The 20,047-nt window shown below is 46.3% G+C and overlaps 3 non-coding genes across 3 annotated transcripts; all 3 read left to right on the top strand.

Annotated features, from left to right (window-relative positions):
• The first annotated feature begins 1,465 nt into the window (after positions 1 to 1,465).
• TRNAG-UCC (transfer RNA glycine (anticodon UCC)) lies at positions 1,466 to 1,537 on the top strand. The gene has a single exon. It is a non-coding gene; the product is annotated as a tRNA-Gly (tRNA).
• Positions 1,538 to 11,141: 9,604 nt separating this feature from the next.
• Positions 11,142 to 11,213, top strand: TRNAG-UCC (transfer RNA glycine (anticodon UCC)). Its single transcript has one exon. It is a non-coding gene; the product is annotated as a tRNA-Gly (tRNA).
• Positions 11,214 to 13,316: 2,103 nt separating this feature from the next.
• TRNAG-UCC (transfer RNA glycine (anticodon UCC)) lies at positions 13,317 to 13,388 on the top strand. Its single transcript has one exon. It is a non-coding gene; the product is annotated as a tRNA-Gly (tRNA).
• Positions 13,389 to 20,047: the final 6,659 nt, after the last annotated feature.

Below are 20,047 nucleotides of genomic sequence, written 5' to 3'. Positions count from 1 at the left end.
TCCAAGCAGTTGTTCCCAAAATGCTTCTCGAATGTCTGATAAGTGGACAGTTCGTTTTGAAATGTGTAAATGATAGTCCATCCAGCGCCCTTTGGCACCTACGTTTTAACGTTTTAGGCACTGCGGGCCCCTGACAGATATAAGGGCCTCGACCAATGTAAATCGCTGGCTCCGGCTTTGTACCTGATTGGGAAGTTGACCCCCGGCCCATATGGACACGGAGCTGACTATACGCTACTGATGGTGCCTGACTGACACATAGGCACATATCGATACGGGGTCCCCGATAGACGAAAAGGTCCGTCTGACTGTCACATCAGGACCATCCCTGCAGGCTGGAGCCCCTGAATGAGACCCGACCAGCACTTCGTGTCATTTAGCTCTCCAATCGGGCCCTTGATCGCCGGTCCCGGTGGGCCCTCCAGGCTCTTCAAGCCTCCCCAAACACCGTCTCTGGATGATTCGGGTTCCTTGCCAACACAGGACCCCATGTGAGGCACTGTGGGACCCCTGACAGACGCTGGGGCCCCGAACAATGTAAATCTCTGGCTCCTGCTTTGTTCCTGATTGGGCAATGGGCTACCAGGCCATGCCGACACGGTGCCGACTATGCTTTACTAGTGGTATCTGACCGACGTATAGGCCCTTATCGACTCAGGGGCCCCTGATTAGCACACATGACGCTCTGGATGACATTAAAGTTCCTGGCCCGCAGGGCCGGCCCCTCAACACAACCTCCGGTCGGCTTTTCGGGCCCTTTAAGCCCTCAAATCAGGCTTCAGCCGTAGATCCCGAAAGGCCCGTCGGGCCTCTCGGGATCCTAAGGAGGATGCACATGCCTCCGTTGCTCCTCCTGCCGGCTCTACTGGCAGCGATCAAGGGAAATACGAAAATAGTCGAGTCGTTCATATCTGGCGTTCGTGAGCACGATTTCCAAAGATAACGGCAGTCAATTAGACCTCAATCAATGCTGTGCGAGGTACGATGGCGTAAGTAGCAAAACCTTGACGAATTGAGTCTCGTCATATATGATGCCTGCTTGAATGACTTCAAAGTTGGAACATTCCCTTCAACGTAACGTAACGTTCTAAATTGGAGCAATTTTAAGATGCGATGGCAAGAGGATGTCATCAAAGGATAATGTAAGATAATGTAACCCCACTTTCAAAGTTTTTAAGTGCCTTACAGACATCCTTTCACGCAGGATTTGGGGATATATTTTTGATGTGAGATCAAAACGCCTATTCGGTGTCCTCCCGAGACGTTCAAGACGTGCTTTGCATACCAGGACGTACTTTTATGTGGTTGGAAAGTATATGGTTGTCTTGTAAACGTCATTTCGTCGGACGTCAAATGACAGACAGACCTATAATAACTACGCGTGACACTCACTGGCCCACTTTCACTTTTTAAGGGAAACCAAGTGCTGGTGCAGCATTATATGCAGCATTTGCAATGATCGCAGGCGATGGTGGTATAGTGGTGAGCATAGCTGCCTTCCAAGCAGTTGACCCGGGTTCGATTCCCGGCCATCGCACGCCTGGTTTTAATCCGAGAGGAGGCATCCAGTCCCACACCCGGCACGCGCACAGCTCGAAGCCAAGCACGCTGCTCCTTCGCCAATGGCTACCGCGTGAGCGGTGAGAGGGAGGCGAATGCTCAACAGATCATCAACCCGACACCACCATAGTGTTGGTGTTCTAGATGTCGCCTACGTCGTTAGTCAAAATTGTTCCACCGCAATTTTTTCTTGCAACTAACACACTTCGCACACAATCCTTCCGATCGGAATGTGACCGTTCCTCCCGCTCGATAACGGGAAAGCGGAACTCGACGCCGGGACAAGGCGTCCTCTAGTGACCTCCTCGGAGACAGCCATATGTGGGGCATTGGTTAGGAAGCCAAGATAAAACTTCAGTTAATTTTTCGCATCAGGGGCACGTGTGTTTACCGCACAATCACGACTATTTTGGCATTAGACTGGCAATTCAGTCGCAAAACACGATTAGCGACAGTGACAGTCATCAGTGATTTCGTATCCAACAAATCGGGACAACGGAATACATCCCTGAATTCTGATGAACCCTGAATGCTGAATACGAGATACAATGGGCTCCTGGCTGCAAGCCATCCAAACCTGCTACAGATGTTCAATCTTCCGTTCGATCAAATATCGGTGCGTTCGATCTTGTTGACCGTGACCTGTCCATCTCAAGTATGAAGGCAGTGTTGAAATCCTTAAAGGTCACTAGCTTGTGTACAGGGATGTGGTCCCTTGAGGTAACCCCACCGCATATAGTCCAGGGATGACAAGTTGGGCCAGTGAGAAGCCCACAGTATGGCTGACGTGGCCTTCCGAAAACAATATTCGCCAACCAGTCTAGTAAGACTCGTAGCGTGTGCGGTGTCTCGCTGTCCTGTAGTAGCCATATTCGTCCTGATCGAGCCCGTGAAGTTGTCCCACGACCCCCAAAAGGTATCAGAACGGTAGCGATATAGTGCTTCGATGTGGTGTTGACGGGTTCTCGTTCACCCCTAAAAATAATATTGTGCGGAGCCAAAACTGACGAGTGTGAAATCACGAATGGTTAGCCTTGTTTTTGTCATGTTTTCCTTTGCGGGCAATGAAATCCCACCACACTCCTGATTGCATCAGTGGACTGGGAACCACAATACAATCATGCGACAAAGATAGGTGTCGCCAAAAAAGGTTTCAAGCGATGATGGTAGCGGGTTTCGTTTCTCCGGCCTCAGTAGAGTTTTCCTTTGATTTGTAGCATTATGTTTCTCGTTAGATGAAGCGCGCTAGAGTCAATGAATACTTTGCAGTTGATGTGGTGGGTTTGTTTCCTCTTAAGCCGTCCACATATGGAAGTGAGCCATTAAAACAACGTAAAGTGGTTAGGGATTGCACACGAGAAACTCTGCCTCAGACCGGCAGTATTCCAGCATAACATTAAAGGTGCGTTCGGCCAAGGGGAAAAAATTGAACGAATAATAATTTCCTCGATGTCATAAATGGAAATGTTCCACGCTGTCTCGTTAAGTTTTGTGCGGCTGTCAATTTTGCAATGCTCTCATGGCGCGTCGCCTATTGTGGTTCGTGCTGCCTCGCGTCGAAACCGTTTTTTTAGAACAGGCGCAAACAGGTCCCACCCCAAGTTCGTTTTTGAGGTGGGGAGTATCTGACCAATCGCTAATACCTACCTTGGGTCCGTATCACGGTCTTCAGCCATAGTAACCCGGCAGTGCCACTGTTGGCTTCAGAAAACTGATATGGGGGCGTGAGTGCATGTTCGGTTTCTGCTCTATGAACAGATACGATCCCTGCCGTTTGTTTTAAAGCGTTTATTGTACTTTGTCTATAGGTAAGCGTTTCCCTGGTTGTGAATGACAACGGTAAGCTGGTAAAACGCACCTGTGAACACTTGGAGGGTGTTGTGGTTTAATCATAAATGATGCACAACGATATCACTGAATGAGATGGTGTGGGTCTTGCACCATTCACAAATTTCGTCCAAAACATTTTGTTTGGGGTATTCTAGTTCTGCCAAGCTGTTTGCATTGCCAATAAACTACAGCGCCAAAAACTGCAACCAAGCCATCAGCCCTCAAATAGGTCCTACACCATGCCGAAACAACACTACATCAACGCAAATACTTCAACCGGATTGGGACATGCTGGTATTCATGTGAAGAAAATCAACCTTGAACTTGAAGCCGTCTGATATATGGGAAAAAGGCCTTTAAAGATTGAAGAGCATTGAAGTTGAATGGAACTTGACTATCAAATATAAAACAAAGATGTGCACGCTAGCTTCTCAGGTGTCGAAGAACGGTTTAGCTTAAGCAATGCGTTTGCGCAGTGCAGTACGGATCGCAGCGGCACTGAGACACACGGCAAGATATGTGTTCTTGAAATGCCATCAAGCGCACCAAACATTTTCGAGCAACTCTGAGAAAGTCTAAGCCGTTTGCATCAATTTTTTTAGTGAGTGTTCAGTATTTTGATTTCAACGAGCGGAGATTATGGTCACTGGGGCTGGTGTTTCCGCTGCGAAATTGTGATAGAATATTGTGGAATTCATTCAGTAAGAACCATTCCATAAATATGTTCAACTAGTTTGCAATCGCACGCATGCAACATTTGTCCTGTCTCTTCACAGTTGAAGCTTGTTTCTAGTAGTAGGACTTGGCCGGCTTGTAGGCGGGCTTGTAGCTGGGCTGCGGGTGGTAAGAGGGGCGGGCGTAGGCCTGGTCGTAGCGGGCCTCACCCTCGTACGTGACGTCAGCGACGTAGCCAGAGTAGGCATCAGCGACGTTGTAGGCCACCTTCTGGGTACGGCCGTCGGGGAGGGCAACAGAGTAAGAGCCCTGGGTGCTGTAGCCATCACGGCCCTCCTGAGCGTTGAACTGGGGCTCGTAGTCTCCGTAGCCGTGGACGTCGTAGTTGAAGTGGTACTTGGGCGGCTGATCGTAGCTCTGCTGGTGGGCCGGAGCGTAGCTGGGCTGGCGGTGAGCGGGGGCAGGGGCGTAGCTGGTCTGGTGGTGGGCCGGGGCCCTGTAGCCTGGGGCGTTGTCCGCGGCGGCAACAGCCAGAAGAGCGGCGACCAAGAAGAGCTGAAAGCATGCCGCATGTTTCATAGCGCTGAATGCCTTTAAATATGCGTAGTTACCTCTTGTGTTTATGCGTTGCATTTATCGATAACAAACACGCCATCATGTCCTAACTGCTGAGTATTGCAGGTGATGTCTTCCTGAGCACGTATGCAGACGGCATATCAAGTCGACTGCATCATCGCTGTACTTCAGAGCTTCTGTTGCTCCTTACGATGCATTGCCGGTATAATGTGTACTGGCATTATAGACAACAGTGATCAGGCAAGGAAGTGTTTCCATTCAGGGTATGAATAAAAACACTTCCTTTGCCTCTTCCATCAAAACACCCGTCGAAGACAATGGCTTTTGTTCCATGTACGTCCCGGAAACCTTATGACCTGTTTTCTGCTCCTTCTCCAGAACACTTGCCTTCATGTTGTGCGGCAGGGTGCGTGGGATCGAGTGATGCCAACCTTGGTGGTGTCTCACCTTTTATACCGCGGCTGGTGGCTGGACAGGCGGCTCGGCTCGTGGGCATGACGTATGGGAGAGGGCGTGAGCGATGGGTGTGGCGTGTGACCCCAGCTCCGGAGACCAGGGACGCACGATATGGGTCACAGTGACCTGTGGTCACCGTGCGACACGCACTGTTATGAACAGCGTCCACGGTTAGTTGTTTATCCCGTCTTAAGATGGCGATTGTATCTCGCAATCACCATGGATAAGTGGTTTGCGGCACGTCTTCATCACGGTCTTTTGCCCGGGAGGTCAAAACACACAGCTCTTGGAGTTCTTTGACCGGGTTTGCACGTTTTTGTTAGCTGCATGTCTCATTGCTGTTTTATGGCCCTAGTATCAGCCATGTAATCTGGTGCTGACAAGGTTGTGGCAAGAAGAAATAGGTAGCAACGCTGCCGTTTTCCCACGCCAAACGGGGCACAAAAACAGGATTTGCAACCCAGCCACTCAAAATTTCTTCTAAATTCGCATGCAGTTGGATGTCATGAAGCAATTGCGTGTGAGGATGTTACCCCGTGCGACGTCTGAAGTCATGCCCAAAGGACACTTATCTTCTGACGTTCACACGAGTATGTTAGTTTTAAGATTGAAATAACCCTAGGATTAGTAATCGGACAACTTGTTTCTGCTACAGTTTTTCGCATAACTGTTACAGATTGGAATTTACTACGCCAAACTTTCCGGTAACCCAATTTTAGCCCTTTACCTGTGATGGTGATATTTGAAGGACACATTTTAGCTCCGTTTCGCAAATCCAGTTTCTATACAAACTTCACCATATATACATTGCACGACCCTAAATGCACACGATTGAGACGATCTTTTTCCAAAATATTAGCTCACAGCCCGGCACGCTCCCGCCCGCCAGGTATGCAGCCCGCAAAAGCCCGCTCTGCTACAATACCAGGCCGACATCAACCCGCGTTTACTTGATAATGGTAATATCCGCCGTGTCATTTCACCTGAATTTGAACCCAACCATATCGTGCCTAAAATGTCATATAATTGCCATCTCCTGCAAAACCTTGCTTCGCTGGCATCAATGATATTGTTTAGAAAAGAATGATCCAAGTACCTGGGCTATAACATTTATACTGTACTAACGAAGACCTTATGAGCAGTGATGCCAGCTACCTACTACAAATGAGAAGGTAGAGAGTGGAATTCAAAATGATTCGTCACCAAAATGCATTAGAGACTTCACTCTCCCACCCGATCTTAATAGACTACAGACCCTGTCCTCTAAAGTTGCATGCATCATCCAATGTTTGTACACTGAGAGAGCAAAATCTGCTGCATGCGTCAGGGTCCTAGGAAGTGTCCGCAGTTCATCCCATTGTGCATAAAAACAAACCCTATTCCAGCGCGCCGAAAGTGCTGCTATGTAATAACTCGTATTCAAGAACTAGACACAGACACTTATATGTTGTTTGCCGTCCTTAACTGGATACATCATGCGACAGCACGGAAGAAACTGCATATTGCAGTTTTCAAATTTTCCACATATCCTTCTCACCACTAGGAACTCCTTCTGCACTTCCAAAAGCCTGGTCAGTTTTTTAAATGACGCCATTTTATTTTTCACCAAATTCAAAATACGCCGTTTGCAAATCACGCCATTTTCAGTTTTTAAGCTTTTTCCAGATATCTTTGCAACAGAACTTCAGAACCCATTTTTATGAGACAATTAAGCGTCTTTCCGGCGTCCTCTTGAGACGCATAAGACGTCCTTTGCATAATACCAAGACGCATCTTCACGTGATTGAAATGTATATGGATGTAGTGCCGACGTCATTTCGGGCCGTCTTTCAGGAGCATTTGCGGTGATGCCAACCTACTTTTTACGGTCATAACTAAAAAGTTGTTACGAGGAAATGGCCAGACGTGATGCCTGAAGAACTCCTTTATGCCACCACAGACGCCACACCATAAAGACCACGACAGTAAAGATATTAGCATCTATCGGCAGTCAGTACCGCAACGTGTTCCTAATACAGTAGAGAATTTCAGCATAATGTTCAGGCTGTGTCAATGCACTGTGAGCCTGGCTGTGATGTTAACAGCGTGTTGAACATGAGAGCGAGAGAGACTGCGCCCAGGCTTGGTACCAGACGTTGAACTGAACCCAATAAGTGTCAAGGTGAAATTTAGAAGCACATAGCGACTTACTGAGAAAAATGCAAGATCAAGGACAGGATGGCAACTAAAGTTGTCTGGGAAGGTCAAACCGCCTGCATAGATATTTTCAGTGTTTGATATTATTGATTCCATCCATCAGAGATTAAAGCCACTGGGGCTGGTGCTATCGGTGCAAAGATGTCAGAGAATGTTGCGCGATATATTCAGTAACAATCATTTCATAACTACATTCGACCAGTTTTTATGTCTGCTGGAGCTCGTTTTCTAGTAGTGGGACGCAGCCGACTTGACGGCGGGCTTGTAGCTGGACTGCGGATGGTAAGAGGGGCGGGCGTAAGCCTGGTCGTAGCGGGCCTCACCCTCGTACGTGACGTCAGCGACGTAGCCAGAGTAGGCATCAGCGACGTTGTAGGTCACCTTCTGGGTACGACCGTCGGGGAGGACAACAGAGTAAGAGCCCTGGGTGCTGTAGCCATCACGACCCTCCTGAGCGTTGAACTGGGGCTCGTAGTCTCCGTAGCCGTGGACGTCGTAGTTGAAGTGGTACTTGGGCGGCTGATCGTAGCTCTGCTGGTGGGCCGGAGCGTAGCTGGGCTGGCGGTGAGCCGGGGCGGGGGCGTAGCTAGTCTGATGGTGTGCCGGGGCCCTGTAGCCTGGGGCGTTGTCGGCGGCGGCAATGGCCAGAAGAGCGGCGACCAAGAAGAACTGAAAACGTGCCGCATGTTTTATAGCGCCGACTGTTGTTAAACATACGTAGTTACCTACTGTGTTAATACGTTGGCTTTATCGATGACAGACACGCCATAATGTACGAAATGCTGAGCATTGCCGGTGATATTTTTCAGAGCACGTCTGCAGACGGTACATCAAGACAGCTGTTCCGTCGCTGTCCTTCCAAAGTACCGCTGTCCTTTACGGCACACTGTCGACATCATGCGCAGGAGTACTGTAGACAATAGCGATCTGGCAAAGAAAGTGTTTTCCTTTTGAGTATGATGGAAAACACTTCTTTGGTCCCCTCGATCGGACACCCATTGAAGACAATAACTTGCTTCACACATGTCGTGGAAACTTTGTGACCTGTTCTTTGCTCCACCTTCAGAACACTTGCCTTCATGTTGTGCCGTAGGGTGTGTGGGACCAAATGATACCAAACGTGGTGGTGTCTCACATTTTATACCACGGCTGGCGGCTGAACGGTCGGCTCGGCTTGTGGGATTACGTATGGGAGAGAGTGTGAGCGATGGGTGTGGCGTGTGACTCCAGCCACGGACACCAGGGACGCACGATCTGGGTTACAGTGACCCGTGGTCACCGTGCAACACGCGGAGTAAGGGACAACCGCCGCTGTCGGTTGTTTATCCCGACTTGAAATGACGGTCGTGTCTGATAATTATCTTGGGTAAGGGGTTTGCCGCACGTCTTCATCGAGGTCTTTTGCCCGGCTGGTCAACACACAAAGGTCTTGGAATTCTCGAAGTGGGCTTGCATCTTTTTTTCGTTGACTGCATGGTCTACTGCTGTCTTATGGCCCGCATGTCAGTCATTGGACCAGGCGTAGACAGAGCTGTGACTAGAAAAAGTGGTAAGTAACGGTGGCGACATTCATGCCACACCGGTCACGTGAGAGGAATTTGAGGAATTTGTGCCCGGCGCCTCAGAATTTCTTCCAAATTTGCACGCATTTAGACCTCATATAGCAACAGCATGTGAGGATGTTACCATGTGCGACGTCTCAAGTCACGTTCAAAGGACATTGACCTTTGACGTTCACACAGGTACGTTGGTTTCAAGTTTCAAATGCCTCTAAGATTGGTAATCGGACAGCCTATTTTGTGTTAATCTATTATGCACAACTGTCACAGATAGCAATACTCTACGCCGAAATTAGCAGTGACCACACTTTAGCCTTTTACTTCTGCTTGTGACATTCGAAACTTACATTTTAGCCCCGTTTCGTAAGTTGAGTTTCTGTAAAAGTTTCACCATATATGTCCTTGCACGATCCTCAATACACACACTGGAACGGCAACATTCTCCAAACTATTTGCCCATAGCCCGGCTCGCCCGGCCAGCAAGGTATCAAGCCCGCAAAAGCCCGCCCTACCACAATGTTGAGTCGGCATTAACACGCATATATTCTAAAACCGTGATACGCGGTGAGCCATTTCTCCCTATTTTTAACCCTATACATATTATGCCTAGGAATCATGTCAGTGTCATCTCGTGCAAAACATTGTTTGGCTAGCATCATTGTTTGAAAGCATTGATTCAAGTACCTGGGCTATAAAATTTAGATTGTACCAAGGTAGACCTTAAGTGCTCTTATCCCACCTTTCAAATACAAATGAGAAGGAAGAGAGTATAATTTAAAATGGCTGGTCACCAAGATATGTCAGATACTTTACTGTTCCACCACATCTCAGTAGACCGTATGCCCTGTGGTATAAACTTGCATGCATCATCTGATGCTGTGCACTGACAGAGTATAATGTACTGGATGTTTCAAGGCCATAAGAAGTGTTCGCAGCCCCTACACTGTGCATAGGCACAGACGCCATTCCAAGGCGTTACAATCGCTGCTATGTACTAACCGGTGTTCAAAAACCAGACGCAAGCTCTTATGCGTCGTTTGCTCTACTTTAGGGGATACACCATTGCAATAAAAACAAAACACGGAAATAAACAGCGCACGACAGTTTTCGAATTGCTTCACACATATCCTGACCACTATCCATGCTTCATCCCACAGCATCGCCGCCGTGTAAGTGATGCTGTGTCCTTCTGGAAATTGTTGACACAGACCGTTCACAGATACTATATTAAACAGAAGAGGGTAAGTACGATGAAGTAGCCAATAACGCAAGGATGGGGATATCTGCTTGACTAAGAAATTGTCTTGTCTTGGGCAGTTCTTTTCCATTCAAAAGTGTACAAATAATTATCAGCACGCTTTCCTTATGCCTGATGCCTGCTTGAAATACCTTCAATCGAGGAAACATGCACTTACCATAACGCAACGCTCTGAGTGGAGGGAATTTTAAGACGCAATGACTGGCAGAATTTAACAAGATGTTATGACGCCATTTTCTTTTTTTAGCTTCCCTCCAGACGTCTTTTGAGACAGGATTTGAAGGACATATCTTTCATTGTGAATATCAAAACGTTATTTCGGCGCCCAACTCACAGAACGTTGAAGACGGCCCTTTGCCTTAAGAACATTCAATACATGTTTTGCATACCAGGGACGGATCTTTAGGTGATTGGAAGGTATATGATTGTCTTGTGACGTCATTTTGGGACGCCGTTCAGAAGCGTTTGCGGTGATGCCAACGTATTTCTTACGGACATGGCTAAAAGTTGTTACGAGAAAATGGCCAAAACAGATGCATCAAAGCAGACCATTTTGCTACCAGAGATGCCAAACCATAAGCATAACAGTAAAGATGGCATTTATCGGCAGTCAGAACTGCACCGCGCTCCTAATGCGGTAGACAATTTCAGCATCAAAGCCCGTGCTGTACTAATGCACTATGAGCCCGGCTCTGATGTCAGCAGCGTGTTCAACGGGAGAGCTGAGGCAATCCCCACGCCTGGCGCCAGGCCTTGAACTGAACCCAACAAACGTGAAGATCAACACTCGGGACGAAACAGTGACTTGCTGAGAGCGATGCATTATCAAGGACCATGCGACAATCCATTGTCACCATCCATAAATCCACGGCAAATGCATACACAACCATGCGATGGGGCGGTGATTCCGACACCATCAGACGACAGACCGGCCTGTCATAACTACATCTGGCACTTACTGGCTCACTTTCCTTTCTTGAGGAAAACCAAGTACTGTTGACCGTTATATGCAGCATTTGCGACGACTGCAAGCGATGGTGGTATAGTGGTGAGCATAGCTGCCTTCCAAGCAGTTGACCCGGGTTCGATTCCCGGCCATCGCACGCGTGGTTTTCAAACCGAAGCCCAGCACACTGCTCACCCGCCAATGGTCACCGCGCGAGCGGTGAGAGGGAGGCGAGTGGTTCACGCACTATCAACTCAACATTGCCCGAGTCTTTGGTCTTTCTCATATCGCCCATATCGGAATTCAAACATGTCACATGACCATCTTTCTTATGTACTGGTATATTTCGCACATAAACGTCCCAACATGCAGGCGGCCGTTGCTCTTAGCCAACACTCCGGGGGCCCCGAGGTGCCGGCCGACCGGCAACCCGACGCGCGCGCAACACGAACCGACGCCCGCACAATGCGTGATCGACGGACCTCCTCCGAGACGGTCACCGTCGCCCCGCGACGCCAGGTGTACGAGCTCATCTCGTTATCGTCAGCGAAAATGCAGAGTTATAACTCCATGAGCGGAGAATACTGAGGGACGGGGCGGGGGCGTGCGGTGCACAGACCTTTCCAAAGGCGCACCTACGCCCCCGCACAGCACCCCACTCCTACGCGGGAGGTAGAATAGGCAGTAAAACGGGATAATTTTACGTAGGGAGGGTAAAGCAAAACTAAAACAAGTAAACAGGCTGCGAAGCGTCACGCGTGATGTTACCATGTGCGACGTCTGAAGTCAAGCTCAAAGGACATTGCCCTTTGACGTTCACACAGGTCTGTTGGTTTCAAGTTTGAAATAACTCTAGGATTAATAATCGGACAGGTTATTTTGTGTTACATAATTGTGCACAACTCACAGATTGCAATACACTACGCCGAAATTTGCAGTGACCACATTTTAGCCTTTTACATGCGCTGGTGACATTCCGAACTTACATTTTAGCCCCGTTTCGTATGTCCAGTCTCTCTAAAATATCCACCATTATAAACTGCACGATCCTAAATACACACACTGCAAAGGCAGCATTCTCCAAAATATTTCCCCACAGCCCGACTCACTCCCGCGAGCAAGGTATCCAGCCTGCAAAAGCCCGCCCAAACCAAAATGTTGAGTCGGCATTAACACGCATATACTCTAAAACCGTGATACGCGCTGAGCCATTTCCCCCTATTTTTAACCCTATACATAATATGTCTAGGATGTCATGTCAGTGTTATCTCCTGCAAGCATTGTTTGGGTAGCATCATTGTTTAAAAGCATTGATCCAAATACCTGGGCTATAAAATTTAGGTTGTACCAAGGAAGGCCTTAAGTGCTCTTATCCCACCTTTCAAATATAAATGAGAAGGAAGGGAGTATAATTTAGAATAGCTGGTCACTAAGATAAGTCAGATACTTTACTGTTCCACCACGTCTCAGTAGACCATATGTCCTGCGCTGTATACTTGCATGCATCATCTGATGCTGTGCACTGACAGAGTAAAATGTGCTGGATGTTTCAATGGCATAAGAAGTGTTCGCAGCCACCCACATTGCGCACAAGCACAGACACCATTTAAAGGCGTTACAATCGCTGCTTTGTAATAACCTGTGTTTAAAAACCAGACGCAAGCTATTATGCGTTGTTTGCTGTACTTAAGTGGATACATCATGCAACAACACGGAATATACAGAGCACGACAGTTTTCAAATTGTTCACACATGTCTCTGGCCACTATCCATGCTGTATCACGCAAACATCGCCGCCGTTGATGTGATGCTGTGTCGATCTGGAATTGTTGACACAGACCGTTCACAGATACAGATATTAAAGAAGAGGGAAAAAGCTGTTGCACCATGAGGTGCATACCCATCTTGAAGATCACTTTGTGCAGTTCACAGCCCTGCCCCTAAGACATGAGCCCTTCTAGTTTCTGAGCTACACGCCCGCCAAGATGTGCAGACAAGTTCGAGAAGACTAGTTCAAGATCACCCAGGCATCCATGGAGCGATAATAACGTCACTGAAATCCTGTTCTTCCACTGGCTATGCTGTGATCAAGGCGAAAACAAAATATAAGTATCTAGTCGTTTATATCTGACTTTGTGAATACGATTTCCAGACATGACGGCCTGTGATCACTACGTCTGGCACTCACTGGCCCACTTTCCTTTCTTGAGGAAAACCAAGTACTGGTGGCTGTTATATGCAGCATTTGCAACGATTGCAAGCGATGGTGGTATAGTGGTGAGCATAGCTGCCTTCCAAGCAGTTGACCCGGGTTCGATTCCCGGCCGTCGCACGCCTGGTTTTGAACCAAGACGACATCGCGTCCCACACCCCGCACACGCACAGCTCGAAGCCCAGCACACTGCTCACCCGTCGGTGGTCACCGCGCAACCGGTGAGAGGGAGGCGAGTGGTTAACGCACTATCAACCCAACATCGCCCCAGCTTTTGGTCTTTCTTATATCGCCCACATCGGCATTCAAACATGTCACATGACCATCTTTCTTATGTACTGGCATATTTCGCACATAAACGTCCCAACATGCAAGCGGCCGTTGCTCCCGCTTAGCCAACACTCCGGGGGCCACGAGGTGTCTGCCGACCGGCCTCCCGTCGCGCGCAACACGAACCGACGCCGGCACAAGGCGTGATAGACGGACCTCCTCCGAGACGATCACCACCGCCCCGCGACACCAGGTGCACGAGCTCATCTCGTTATCGTCAGCGAAAATGCAGAGATATAACTCCATGAGCGGGGAATGCTGAGGGACGGGGCGGGGGCGTGCGGTGCACAGACCTTTCCAAAGGCGCGCCTACGCTCCCGCACAGCACCCCACTCCCAGGCAGGAGGTGGAATAGGTAGTAAAACGGGATAATTTTACCGTAGGAGGGTAAAGCAAACTAAAACAAGCAAACAGGCTACGAAGGCGTCACGCACATCAGGCTGTGTAGGGAAGACGACGTCTTTTAAACTGATGACAGCTTGTCGAGCGTGTAAGCGATGCAGTTCGAGGGCCACGAGCTGCGAGCGCGTCATACAGCTACAACACTGACTTGGTGGATAGATGGGGAGATGCCCAGGAATATGCCTTGGGGGTAGGTACCGTGTATTTATGCACTAAACGGTGGAATCTGCATACATGGGGTTGCAAACAGCATTATGAAACCAAGAGATGAATCGGGCGGAACGGGGGCGAGGAGGGGGGTGCATATGCCATGGCAGTTTAGTCAATACGGGCTGGTACCTCACCCCCACCAACAAGGTATCTGCCCTGCGCTAGGCACCTTGTTAGTGGGTAAGTACCTAATCGCATGGTGCTACTATTCAAACGTGATTCCCCTCATTGTGTGCCCGATATTTTGCCAATGTGATAATAATTGAGTAATGCATTTAGTATGCAATTCCTCGTTTCGTCGTAATTAGTTGTAGTATGCTTGTGGTTTGAATGTTCACTTATAACCAGCGAATGTTTGGGGGGTGGGGGGGCGGGGGGGGGGCATTCCCTATCCTCTCCTAGGCGGGGCTGACCCTCTCGCACGTTATCTGCCGTTTCCAATTACTTTGTTCAGACAACTCTGGGAGCCGTCAACACATGACTTCCTTCAAAGGGGACAGTGCAGCGACCATAATGCCCGAGCAGCTACCCATGCAGTACCGTTCTATTCGGATCCGACATGTGTCTCAGTAATGGATTTTACCAATTATTTTTGCCTACACCTACCATATTTGTACTCGGCATACATAACATACAGTACATACATGTACCGGCCGTGCTTAAAGGTCAGGTTATGCCAGAGGGCAGAGCAGACCGCGCCGAGCTTGTGACACGTCACACGTTGCTACCAAATTTTGCCAAATACCTGAAATTTCTCGACCAAATGATGAAGCACAGGGCTCGTGTAACAAGCACTGCTTAGCGTGGGCTCTGATTTTAGGAATTAATTTTTTTCCAAAAGCTCGGGCTAAGTCTTTCAAGAATTAAACTATACAAAAAATAACTGAAGCAAAAAACAAATCGGAAATAAAGGGTCTGAACTCCGATGACCCGCCATCGCGGGTAGACGTCACCAGTGCGATTTTATTTTGAAAAACAGACAATCGCATCGGCACAAATATGCGTCACTGTGTGATGCCGGCCGCACTGGGGCAAAATACAGATGCACCAATTTCTACGGCTCTCATGGCTACCGTCGGGCATCCGCAACCAGAACAAAGTGTTGTGCTCGCAATAGCGTATGTGAACAACAGATCCCCCAATAAGTTGGGTACTGCCCGGTTTACAAATATGCAATACTCAGTATTTATCATTCGTTTATTACGTCACAAACACCGTTGCAGGCCATAGCGGTGGATGCAGATACAAACTACTACCTACCGCAGAAATGCTGCCATTTGCTATCGCACATCAATGCTACGTTTAAAAATGGTCCGCAATTATAGCAATGCAGAACATTAATATCCTTAAGCATACAAAAGCCAGACACTACACACCATGCAAACTTAAAAGGAGTGTATGCGATATGCGACATGGTTGGGTCTAACAATAATGTTGTCAAGGTCTACATTGCTACGTCAGTGATGAGATTTAGATAGTTGACAAAGCCTGGCTTGCTTTCATCTGCATTCCAGCGGTCTCCAACTCGCGGCTAAAAAACATCGTTCGCACTTTTTATTTATCATACTTGCTAAAGGACAGTGTCCACATTTGCACTGGGCATTTGGGGTGAAATAGCTTTCTTAAAGACCGTTCGGTGCAGTTCACAGCCCAGCCTCTTTCAAGACCTAAACTTATCTAGTTTCTGAGCTAAACGCGCGCGAAGATGTGCAGACTATTTCGGAAACTACACCAGGGCCACACATGCCTCGCTGACGCCATGATAACGCCGTTCAAATCCTGTCATTTCGTTAGCCATGTTGCGGTCAAAGCCAAGAAGAGTAAATTCTCGGTTCGTTTATATCTGGCATTTGTGAGCACGATTTTCAGATATAAAGATCGCCAATTGGCTGTGCAATGTGCACTGACTTAATCAAACAATGACATGTTGAGGAGCACATCTACTAAACCGAGGAATTATGTTGTCTAGAGCAGTCTTGTCCGCTTGAATGTATACCAACATTCATAAGTAAGGTTATTTTGTCATATCCAGTCTTCAATATCTTCAAAAGTGAAACATTTCCTTTAAAATATATTTGGCTGCCCTTCTCAGACCCATTTCTATGCCATGGATTAAATAAGTGATAGTGGGGTCCCAGTCACAACGTGCACATTCCAACTGTACGATGACACTACTAGACTTGTGATTTATGAGGCAATTTCTGTTACATTCTGAAACACCTGCTAAATATTTTTGAGGCAAACCTGCGAATCTGGTTACTTTTCCCAACCATGTTCTTAAAATGTTCATCCTTGCTAAGTCTGTCTATCATTTGCCCACCTAGATACTCATATTTATACATCCCTTTCATCACACTGTCATTGAAGACAAAGTGTGGTTCCGTTAGAGATTTGTTCTTGTAATCGCTAATTGGTACATTGGAAACGTTTAGTCCGTCAGCCATTCATCACACCAGGCAACTATTAAGCGTAACGTTTCCCACAAGATTGCATTCGTCCCTCCGGGCTAGTACAATCAATGTGTGAATATTGTAATCATAGTTGAGAGAAAAATGATATCAAGTAATTGCGTGTCGCGGTTTAATCCTTCGATGATATCATTTACGTACACAATAGACAACGAGGCTGCTGAAAACACTGCCTCGAGGGTACGCCAGAACTACTATACCTTTCGAATAGACACTGTCCAAAACTTTCTGTCTTTTGCTTTAAATGAAGGATACTAACCATGAGATGTGAGTCCGGTTTCTCTTATATTTAAGTTTCGGAGAACACGTTTATGAAGAACACTTGGTTAAACGCCTTGCTGAATCAAGGAGCGTTAGATCGACACGTGTTACATCCAGTGTTATTATATAAGTCACGACGGTCAAACTATGTTTCATATGATAGTTTCGGCGTAGCTATCATATATATAGATATTATATATATATATATATAGATATATATATATATATATATATATATATGATATATATGCATATACATATATATACATATATATATATGTAGATTATATATATATATATGTATATATATGCATATACATAATACATATATATAATTATATATATATGTATATGTAGTATATAATGCATATACACACACACAAATATATATATATATATGTATATATATAGATATATATATATATATATATTAATATATTATATATATATATATATATATATGCATATATGTATGCGTGTGTATATACGGGTCGTTGAAGCTATTTTATTGAAGACTGACGAGTTCTGACTTTGGCAGGCTTTCTGTTTGGTTCATTTCATGTTTTTAGTAAGCTTTTGTGTCGGATGAAGTCCAGAGATTAATCAATAAATGAATCATACAAAATATCGTGTGTTTGTTGTATAGTCATTCAAAGTTACGTTTCGTTTAACCATTAACAACATTATCGAGCAGATATGGTATGATGAAGAAAGACATGGTATGACAGCTTGATCGTATGTGGTATGGTATTACACGATCGAAAGGACACATCACACATACACGATGATTCGAATAAAAAGCAACTGGTTTCAATACATATGCAGACCTCTGTAGCATACTTTCACACAATTCACATACATTTAATGTTCCACACAACTTGGGACTGCTATATTTCACAAAGGGGCAAACGTAACGCGATAATTAAGTTGTTGAGTGTTGGGCATGTTGATTAATGAGTGGGACTTCTTATGTTATCAGTCATGCTTTGTTGTGTTGTTTTTGGTGACTGTGACTGACTGTGTGATGACTGACATTACGAAGAACACAGTGCCTATGTAAGAATTGGATTGCCCGGACATGCGTGTACATGGAAGGAAATTCAACCGAATAAGCATCATGCACCACGCTTCATTCGAACATGCAAGCCAGCTGAAGTCAACGGGCATCACATATCGCCCACGAATTATGCATGCAAACGATTTCAATTGAACAGGCATTGCACATCGCGCGTCAGGCATTACTTACACGTGTAAACGATTTTAAGCTAGCACACATCACACAAAGAGGCACTTATCACTTTCGCATAATTGGCCATGATGAGCCTTGTATGTTATTTGGTCGCCGACTTTTTATAGAACAGATTACTTATTTTCCTGTCTGGGTGGTCCTGCGCTCTGTAGATGACCTTGAGCTCTAAAAGGGGCATAGGGTCCATACTTCTCTCGATTCAGTGTCACAGTCTAACATCTGCTGATGGCAAGGAGACGGTGTGTCGTACAAAACTGAAGCCAAATGACTTTGAAAATATGACCGCTGTCAAGTCATCCGACATGACTGAAAACGCCATTTAAAGAGTCTTGTTTTTTAGATTTCGCGTTTGACACTCAAGTTGGGTTACTCACCCAACAGTAGCATATTTTTGGAAGTTTCTCCAAGGACGTGCATGAGTCGGTTCCCAATAAACAATGAGCGACCAGCAAATAAAGAACTCGTACTCGCATTGTTTGTGTCACATGATTTGTCACAAGAAGCCTCGACAACGATGGAATCAGTTTTGAGACCAGAAGTTTTTTCACACCGTTATGTACTGTATGTAATAATGTACTGTATTATGTAATAAGCACATAGCAGGCTAAACAAGCCATGTCTCCAAAAATAGCTTAACAATACCAAAGGAATACGCACATCTACTACAAAAAATATTATTTTGAGTTCGATTTTTATGGCATTGATCGCAAGCATGACAATGAATTAATACATATTAAACAAATTGATTAAATTGTAATATGTGCCAATAATTTAAGGTGCGTTGCACAGCCGGATGTTCCACGCTAATATGGCAGCAGCTTTCGGGAACACAGCGCCTTACTTCTGCTTCCAAATGCACGTGAATACGAGTGCGGCAGTCTTATGGAGTGAAAACATTGAAACCGCTCAGTGCAAACGTCGCGACACCGCAGTTTAGTGTTGACTGTTGGTGGGCTATACGTTCGGCGTTTACTGCTGCAATGTGACTGCGGAGCATCGCTTTTTACATGATCCCTGTGGTAGGTACATATCTAATATTTTGCTTCAGATCCTTGCTAATCTATGTTCCGCTGGAGTTTTACAAGCTCGCGTCTACCCTCGGAGCATGATTTTCTCCGCGTAATAGGCTGGTAAGTTATCTGCTTGAACGCAATGAAGTTACATACATCGGATACCAATACATTATTGTATTCTTGAAAATTATGTGGCTATTTTTATCGTTCGTTGGAATTTGCCGATAATGATACGAAAATTGCCTACTCCATTTTGTGGAACGAAATCCTTTGCACAAATTAGCTTGATCAAAATTATCCCACCGAGACTGATGTTTTCAAAACGTCTGTAACCGTTGTGAAATGTTGGTTCACGAATGCCATTTTCAAGCGCGAAAATTTGTCCTCGCGTCGGGTGGTATCACACCGCCTCCCGACGCCGTTGTGCATTGGTATAACTAAATAGGAATATTGGACCAGTATGCATGTCAATTCATAATGAAATGATGTTGAAGCGATCATAGTTTCCCTCCACATTTGCATGTACTGGTGCGCATGTCTGCATATATGCTATGGTACGCATATTTCAGGTTTGTCCAAGGCGGTAAAAATCTGCCATCGCTGAGATGTTTCTAGGGGTGTTTCGGTATCATGGCTTGTTTTAATTTTCTCTTAATAAGCACTGAAAAGTTACGCCTTCCAGTGGAAAACACATATTTTGTCAGGAGATATCTTCATATTTTTGCGGTATTATTTTGTACGACCAACGTGCATTTTAGAGACGATTTATAGCGCTCACTTTCTAACACACACCATGTCTTTAAGGCGCAGTGAGACCGGCAAGTACGTGAAAGGCGTCACCTAAAC

The sequence above is a fragment of the Pollicipes pollicipes genome, unplaced genomic scaffold, assembly GCF_011947565.3.
Source record: "Pollicipes pollicipes isolate AB1234 unplaced genomic scaffold, Ppol_2.1 Scaffold_6686;HRSCAF=7923_pilon_pilon_pilon, whole genome shotgun sequence".
Taxonomy (NCBI): Eukaryota; Metazoa; Arthropoda; class Thecostraca; order Pollicipedomorpha; family Pollicipedidae; genus Pollicipes; species Pollicipes pollicipes.
The sequence above is the reverse complement of the archived record's forward strand: the minus strand, read 5'-3'. Positions and strand labels throughout refer to the sequence as shown.